The following is a 9,196-nucleotide window of genomic DNA, read 5'->3' on the forward strand; positions in this document are numbered from 1 at the left end:
ATGCTATACAATATTGGCGGTGCATGTGTATGCGCACACACACACACACACACACACACACACACACACACACACACACACACACACACACACACACACACACACACACACACACACACACACACACACACACACACACACACACACACACACACGAGCACGTACACAATCATCAGAGCCTTGGTTTTATCGAGTGTGGTCCTGTTGGTAATGTAAAGATTGTTATTCCCACTGAAGATCAGGGAGGTCAAAGCACAGGGATTTCTGATGTAATAATTAAATATAATAATATTCCCTTATTATGACTATAATATTTGCTTAATCTAATAGCCTAATAATCCTGAAATATTCATAAACTACTAAAACCAGATCAATAGCTATTTTTTTCCACTTTGAATATAATTCCCCTCTGATTATGCCTGACTAGCAGGTGGGATTCCCAGGGTTCCAGATTAATGGGGCCAAGATACTGATGGCGGAACCTTCCAGAAGCTCCTTGTTTCTCGGCCAGGACTCTGGCACTGGGGATGTGAAATCCCGTAATCTCCCATCCTCCTCACCAGCAGCTCCGCCCAGTCTGGGGTCTGAACCAGTGACACGCTCAGCAACAATGGTATTAAGAGCAGACCAGTAGATGGACAGGTAAGGTAGATGGACAGGTAAGTAAAACATCATGATGTCAGCCATCAGTAGGTAGAGTAGTCTCTGTAAAGCTTTATTAAAAGGAAAAACAAATGTAAAAAAAACAAAAAAAACCCATACAAAATAAATTCCAGCTGGCTTAGAAAAATTCCTCCTCTCATGTTATCACACACAAAAACAGACTGCACATTTAGGACAAACATCAAACACACTGCAGTAAATCACGGTTCCCACCTCTGACACATTGCGGTTAAGGGGTGGATATTTACACATATTACTAATTTGTCATTTCTGTTTCTGATCATGTGTCTCATCAGAACACAAGGCTGGCCTGACGTGACCAGGACACACACACACACACACACACACACACACACTATTTGAACTGGTTATCAATAAGGGTTCCCTTCATCTTTGCCTTCTTAGCTTCTAGTTCAGGCTGAAAAAAAGAAAAAGAGCAAAGCAGTTACACACACACAGAACATGTACATATTAAAACACACACTGTGCCACACACTAACATGCATTGAATATCTACACACTTCATTATATTTAACACACCACAAAGGTGTTTTTCATTATATATAACACACTGAACATGCCGTGAGAACGTAGTCTCATGTGGAACACACAACCTGTGCTGTTCACCTAATCAAATTTCCCCCTCGGTTCTACACGAGAGCTTTTACCCTCGCCTGACAGTCAGGTGTGTTGCACCGTGTGAGGGAGAGGGTGGGTATATTTATTTGGTTATCTTTGTGAGCATGACTGTCAGAAAGTGTGTGTTCTCAGCAGTTTTTCTTTTGTGTGTGTGTGTGTGTATGTGTGTGGGGTCTCACCAGTTCCTGCAGTCTTTTCTTACTCATTCCTTTCCTCTCTAGTTGTTTCTCAATGACTTTTGCATTCTGAGTATAACAGTCTGCCACCTTCCTCTGGAAGAAGCAGCCAATTACAACGTTCACATCACTTATTGTTTTTAATATTCCCTTTTAGAAAAAAAAAGGAATCAAATCAATTACTAATCAACATTTATGTCACCAATTACTACAATATTCATTATAATGTTGATATGTATGAATTTGAATCTATCAGGTATTTCAAAGCAATCACAAGTGTATCACATCAGACAACTGGTCACATCACAACAGGGAGGCAATCCCACTACATTTGAAGGACATGTGGAACTATGCAACTGCTTACACCGGGCAAGGGCACCCCAGGCGAAGCCACACCAGCAGGTTCCAGGTCCAGCCCACATGACCCCTGGTCTGCATATGACTGTACTTCATCTAGGCCAACACACCTTCCAAAACTCATCAGGTAATTACCAAGCCCTTCACACCTCACTCTGGTGTGTGGAAGCAGGCCAGTGATCTGTGCAGGGTATAACGCACATCCTCAGCTAACTCGGGTAACTCCAAATACCCTGCTTAAAGAATAAACATTGTGTACTAACAACCGCCAAACACGTATTCTGGCTAGAACTCTAGAATAATCTAAATTTTTATCATGAGCAAATCATTTTTTTCACTTTATCAGATGTCTAAATGACAGAAAAATACATATACCCTCTGACAGGAGGTGAGTGTAAAACAAGCAATGTAAACACAAAACTCCACCAACAAACAAATATGTACAAGACAAGCCTTATAGGTGCAAAAAAACACAGAACCAAGGAGTGGAACTGATCGATCTTGAATCGCTAAATTGCAGCTGTACCTAGAACAGTTTTATTGTTTTAGGATGGTTTGCAGTTTTGGGTAGTTTTGTTTTGTATTTTTGTTGATAGAAATATATGACTAGGGTTACACAAGGCAGTGTGAACAGCAGAGATCTTACACGTGTTTCCTGAACTTCCAGGGAGTCCCGTAGGGATGCAAGAATTACCTGAACACGGATGTGACTATTTTAATGAAAGAGGAATCATTTTGATCAATTTTTTTAATCTAAATGCAGTTAGCATAAGTTCCAGTGGGATGACAGGCGTGTTGAATTCTAACTTCTGCTCTTTGGATATCAATAGGTGAAATGGCTATGACTGTGTGAATTATTCTGTAATCTGGATTAGGATGAAGTGAATCAAGAGTTCCACTTTACTGAGGAAAGCACAGAGTATATATGTGTCCTATATCTACTATCTAAATCTACAGGATGATGGGGAAAAATGAAGAATGTTCTAAGGGTCTACATAGACAGGAAACAAGCAGGTTAATAAAGATTAGATGCAGTCAGCATGACCCAGCCATGAGCTGCTTGCGTGCGTAGAGAGAGATGGGGAGAGCGAAAGAGAAAGGGAGGGGTAAAGTATGCAAGAAGAGGGAGCAGATGACCTCAGGTGAGGAGCTCTCGGTCAAGCAGTTACATTATGGCTGATAAGCAGAGACGGAGTCTATCAAAAATGACCTCAAATGGAGAAAATTTGGTGGCGGCATTGGGTGTCATTCTGATCTCACACAACACTGCTGGCAGTAGATCTATCTACTTCTTTCCTGTTTCCATCATGAGATGTGAAACTTCCAGTCAATAGTTAGGTAGGTGCATAGTTTCTGAGTTACCTTAGAAATGAAACATGGGTCCCTGATCTGAATGTTATTACCCGAAGCACACCATACCTCGATATTATCTCCTTGGCTAGGATTTTAACCACAGTGCGGGCGTCTTCCTTAGAACAAGGAAACACATCAGTCCACTTGGAAAACCTGTCTACAATCGCTAGCAAGTACTTTCAACTGACTGAAAGGGATATTCAGGAGCCGGTAAGGTATCATATTTGGCTTGTGTTTTACCTTGGTTGCTTCTGGCACAGGTTAAACAGCAATCTAGGAGGAGTTTTACAGTTATATGTGTTGCAGGTATACAAAACTGTTTTTAAATGTTAGCCGTCACCCCCTTTGTGCGATGTGAAATCCCATGAAAATGATGCACAAGAAATGGCAAAATACATTTAGGAACGGTGACATGCCCCTCCAGGTCACAGATTAGATCATTTTAATCAGGACTACAGCCCTAATCAACCCAGTGAGAGCAGTCCTGTTGTGTACCCTGAGTTTGTAAGAAACGCAGATTGATATTATTCGGCACAAAGCAATGAGAAAACATGGCGATCGCTTCACACATCAAGGATATAGTGTACGGGCATGAGGGAGCATTCACAGCTGACCAACGTGGGATCTCATCTGCTGAAGCATTGCCAGTGGCCGTGTCAGACTCAGAGGTTGAGTCATGACCCTTGACCTTTAACGATAGCCAGCCGAGCTGGTAGTGTACATGCAGACAAAGGTGCAGACACTAGTCCTGGATTAGAAATGGTCTTGCCGTCCGAGGTGCGGAACCCCCTGGAGTGCCAAATCTTAACAAAGTTATGAGCAACCCCAAACGCATAATGGGAATCAGTGTAGATGGTGAAAACCTGATCCCGGAGTAGATGGCAGACCCTGGTCAACGCCATCAGCTCAACTGCTTGAGCAGACCTATAAGGGAGAGAGTAAGCCTCCCAAATGAGGTTAGGCAGAGAGCAGACAATAACCACAGGGAAATTCAGAGTCAGACGGTTTAAAACATGGGCCATCTACAAAAATGTGATAAACGCCTATTTTTAATATCAGTCATGTTAGGAGGCATAACTCTACACAGTTTCTCACCCAGCATCATGAATAGAGCAGAAATATTCACGGGGTGGCTGGAGCCGTGCTCCGAAGTCTCAACCTACTGTAGAGAGGCGAGGTTAGTAGAGAGGGTGGGTGTGGCTTGTCGTCCAATCTTCCTCCAGAAGTCCCCCTCTCACTTTCCTGCTTCAGCTCAGATGTGTGTGTGGCCTTCGAAACAGAAACATCTGCCTGAGCAGTGGCCTGTCTTATCAGTGCACGCTTCACAAGTGGAGGAGGATCCTTTCAGCTGTGTGGCAGCAAAAACAGCTATTTCAGTCCCAGGAGTCTTATTGAGTTTTACACCATGTGCCTTGTCCCACACCGGCTTGGCCTTATTCCAGGTCTGCCAAGAATTCTTCATATATTGAAAATCCCAGCTAGGGTCCCCATATCCCTCATAAATAAACATAGCACTAAGCACTATAAACTCCTGTTGAAAAGAAATCTGAATACTTCTTGTATTTGCATGTATAGTGTTGTATTTGCATGTATAGTGTTCACTGTTTATAAAAAACAATATGGTGATGTAAAAGTATACTGTAAATTTCATTATTATTTCACTCTTGGCTAAATAATAAACCCAACCAAATAGACTGAAATTACACAGACATGGGGAGCAGTTGTTTTTGTAGTCAGGATAAATAAATTCTAAAGGAGTTCCTTCTAAAAGAGAAGCTGCTGACCTGCTCCCTGCGCTCTTCCACATTCTTAGAAGTGTCCCAGCCTTTGCGTGTGTTGAACTTGGACACCTAACTAGTAAATAAAGGTTTAGCAATTTTACAAAGAACCGTAATGAAAATCAAGCTGCACTGATGGAAGAAATAATGTTAGCTAGCTACAGCACCCTTATCGATGGTTTAGCTCGCTGGTCGCCAACCAGTCTATCTATCAAGTCGATCTCACATGTCTAATTTGCTCATAATTGAGAATATGATATTATGTTTATCGATGAAAAGGTTGGTGACCACTGGATTAGGCAGTCAATTAACAAAAGTGTTATCCCAACTAGCTAGCTAGGTTAGCTAGGGTTAGCTAGATTAACTAGGTTAGCTAAGGTTAGCCAGATGGTTTAGCCCGCTAGCATTGCTGTATCGCTAACATAACCTACACACAGCTCGTTCAAGCCTTTGAAAAACCTCCCTAAAAATGTTCAAATATCCAGTTACAACTACTTTCAAATTTTACAAAGAGCTAACCAGCTAACAGCTAGAATTCTGCAGATTGCCACGTTGTGTACTTACGTTTGTGCCGCTGTTTGTGTGTTGTGTACGGTTCAATCATAGCAAAGACCGTTTCTGCTTGGATAAAAGTGCCTTTGGCTCCCCACTGCAGTATGTCCTACCAGTCCCGCGCAAAAGCTAATGTCTCCTGTCGGTAATCCGAGTTATGGATGTGACACCGTTTTCGTATTATGTTAAATGTTTAATACTGTTCACTGCTATATTTGTATGTGAGTGGCACTTGTGTTGTCCGTGTTTAATGTTAATAAATGTTTCACAAACACAAGGGAGTCTGTGCGTCCTGCCCCGCGCCCTGCGGCACTCGGGCCAGCAGCAACGTTACACGAAATAATGTTGGTGATTGCTGACTTAAGCTCTACTCAGTACGTTCAAGAAGAACTACCTTATAATGTTTATTTTGTTTTTTAAATAGCATGACATTCAACTGTAGAGGCAAAAAGTGTGGAAATACTTTAACAATGACAAAGATGAAGTACTTTAACGTTTAGTATTTATGAGGAGTTGTGAATGCTGAGATGTCTACCACTAAGTTTAATAAAATGGATTTTACAAAATACAAAAAAACAAAAACGTTCTTGTACTGAATAAAAGTGGAGGTCTTCTTTGACGTTTGCAGTGTTCTCTCTCTCTCTCTCTCTCTCTCTCTCTCTCTCTCTCTCTCTCTCTCTCTCTCTCTCTCTCTCTCTCTCATATATATATATATATATGAATCATTTTTACTGGTGTGTAAATGCATAATTGAAGCAATGACTTTGTATTTCATCAAGTGTCATGTGACACAAAAATCTGCTGATTAGTTAAACAAATCAGAAGCCTCTGAGTCATAAACAAATGCCTAGTGCCAGAAGCATTTTATAGTCCCATATGCGCAAGCTGAACAATATTCATAATTTGCTGTTGTTTTAGTCCTGTTTGGCCATCATTTTGTCTTGTTAATATGGCCATGTGCCTGAAAATCCTTTGTCATGGAGAATAATGCATGGTGTTGTAGGATAATGTATGTCTTGGACTGTTTCTCGATGAGGCAATAAATGAACAAAATATGGAAATATTAGTTTTAGCTCTCAGCATTTCTTGTGTTTAAAGGGTCTTAGGCTAGTGATATGTGCATTAATTTTTCTGTGATGTTCTTCTTCTATCCTTCTATGCTACTCTGTTGTCTTTCAGTAACAGTTCCAAAAATTCTGCCTTTGCTTTAGTTCTGCTTTATTAATATATTTGCTTGTGAGAGAATTAGACCAGGGACAAGCATGATATCTCAAACATTTCCTGAGATGTCAATGTTACTCTTCATGAATCTTCATAAATCAAAAACACACTGAGGAACTCTGGCCACATTTCATTTGAGCATACCCATGCACTGTGTAATCTTCAATATGCAATAGTAGACTAATTAAATAAGTTGTACATTTTTCAGGGTTATTAGCATGGAACATATACTTTCAAAGCATCGGCACAGTGGAGGCACTGAGATAGTGAGTGTTGCAAGTGTGTCGTGCCCAGCAGGGTGGCTGGAGTTTTCCTGCATGTCACTGTCACTGCAGAGTGGTCAGCCACCCAAAATATCTTGGCAACTGCAGTCGTTTGGTCAGAAGCAAACCCCTGATAAAGGGCTAGAAAATGTGTAGAAATGTGGATGGTGGCAGAATGGACCATGGACTCTAACTATGCAACCACAAGGTGCCTCTTATAACACTTGGAGTTAGTCCTATTTAAATTATGCTCCAACCCAGATTAGCAAAGAGCTTTGGCACTGGTAGAGAGAAGCCTGTGAAGCATGTGGAGGAGACGCGAGTCAGACTCAACTCAGTTATGCAATAATCTTGCCGGTTTATTCACTACGTGACAGCGGCTTGCTCTTGGAATCCTGTTGACAGTGCATACATGAAATGTAGAAATGTCCAAAGCTCATAAACACATTAACAGAGAAATGAAATTAAGGACAAAAGAATCGCTGGGTCCAGTAAGGTCCATCATGTACAGAACAAAAAAAAGTCTTCTCCTGTGTGGCATTCATGCACATGCATTTTCCGTAAAACACAACTTAAAGGGACAGCAGACAAATTACTGCCCGTTACACTCTGCACAGCAGTAGGTATTTAGACTATAGTGCTGTGAGAGTGTATACACAGCAGTAAATTGCTTCTATTTCTATTTCTATGTGTATCAGAGGGTTTCTTCTAAAACCACTAGGAATGTTCAAAAGACCTCTGCGTCATACAGAGAACTGGCACAGCCAATAGGAAGGAAGCTTTCATACCGGGGGTGGAGAGAGCGGCGGAAAGTTCATTAATATTCATAAAGCTGATAACACAATAGGAGCGGGTACTGGCGCAGTCAATCACACGCTACTGTGTAAGTGATTTGTAGCTAGCTAGTGTTTGTCCACACTCCAATTATAATCAGTCGTTAGGCTTACTGACCTTTAGAATTCACATCAAAAGATGAGAGGTGTCAGTAGATTTGGAAAAGAGGAAAGGTGGCTGCACAAAGCTGCCACCAATAAGACCAAACCACAGTGCTCAGAAAGCAAACAACGTTCAGGTACGTGTATACACATTTTATTTAAACACTGAAATGAAGGAGCATGTGATTTTGAATCTTTAAATTATATGGGATACCTTAAAAATATTTGTACTGCTGCCTCAAGAAAGAAACAAACAGAAATGCAGTTTTAGTACATTTTAAAAAAAAGTTGTTTGGCTATGATGGAAGGTTGTGTATGGTTATGTGTGCTTGTGTGTCAGTATGTAAATTCTTGTGTGAAAAATACCTTGTATACTTTGTTTAGGCTCTTGATGTGGGTGTGCACAGTCCAGAAACTAGAGACAGCACACATTTTGCTCAACTTGTTCTACCTCCAATCAATGGTAGCCATCCACTACCATTTCAGAGAAAAAAAGGTAAAGAACTATAAAGTCTATACATTCTAGAGAAAATTACATGGCAATTCATTCCTGTTGGTTTTTAACACATGGTTTCATATGAAGAGTCAGAATATATTTTTAAAGTGAGCCTTCTCATCTGTGGGTGTGCACAGTGCAGAAACTAGAGACAGCATACATTTTGTGTGTCTGTTTGTGTGTGTGTGTCTGTCTGTGTGTGTATATGTTACTTTCCAGGGAATAAAATTGTCTGTACATGTTTAAAAAATGTCAGTAAAAGAAGTCAGTATAATTTTGGGAAGGAAGACTATGTTCCAAACACAAGTCACTCGTTGTCTTCCAGTGAATCAAATAAACACATCAGTATAATGGATTGTAATTGACATGGTGTGCCAGAATTGTACGTTTAGTATTCATGTTTGAAGAATTACATAACTTTTGCTCTCTTAGCCTTCATCTTTATTCAAGGCTTTATGACTTATCTTGGGATATGCATCAAACCTTACCAATGTACTGCTAGTCAGATTCTCTCCACCTAGTTCCACAGTTAAATTGTGCCAGATTCTGACATCGTTGTGCGATTCAACACAGCTGGCATGTACACTATTATAGCTGTAATTAAGGGAGCCACGCTAAAGACCACAAATTACTGAAGAAAAGATATCTGACATTTAAGGAGAGAGACTCAGAGCTGAGTCCTACTGAGAGAGCAGCTCCGTGACTTCTTCATCCAAAAGTTCAGTAGACAAGCGAATCCCAAAGTTACAATCATCTATGTTAT

The 9,196-nt window shown here is 40.7% G+C and overlaps 1 long non-coding RNA gene across 1 annotated transcript; it reads right to left on the reverse strand.

Annotated features, from left to right (window-relative positions):
- Window positions 1-761: 761 nt before the first annotated feature.
- On the reverse strand, window positions 762-5,613 carry LOC145657419 (uncharacterized). The gene is made up of 5 exons (XR_014123054.1): window positions 5,531-5,613; window positions 4,973-5,042; window positions 4,352-4,536; window positions 1,482-1,574; window positions 762-1,081 (listed from the first exon to the last, which is right to left on the reverse strand). It is a non-coding gene; the product is annotated as an uncharacterized LOC145657419 (long non-coding RNA).
- Window positions 5,614-9,196: the final 3,583 nt, after the last annotated feature.

Source organism: Electrophorus electricus, chromosome 1, assembly GCF_041902795.1.
Source record: "Electrophorus electricus isolate QZ-2024a chromosome 1, ASM4190279v1, whole genome shotgun sequence".
Classification (NCBI taxonomy): domain Eukaryota; kingdom Metazoa; phylum Chordata; class Actinopteri; order Gymnotiformes; family Gymnotidae; genus Electrophorus; species Electrophorus electricus.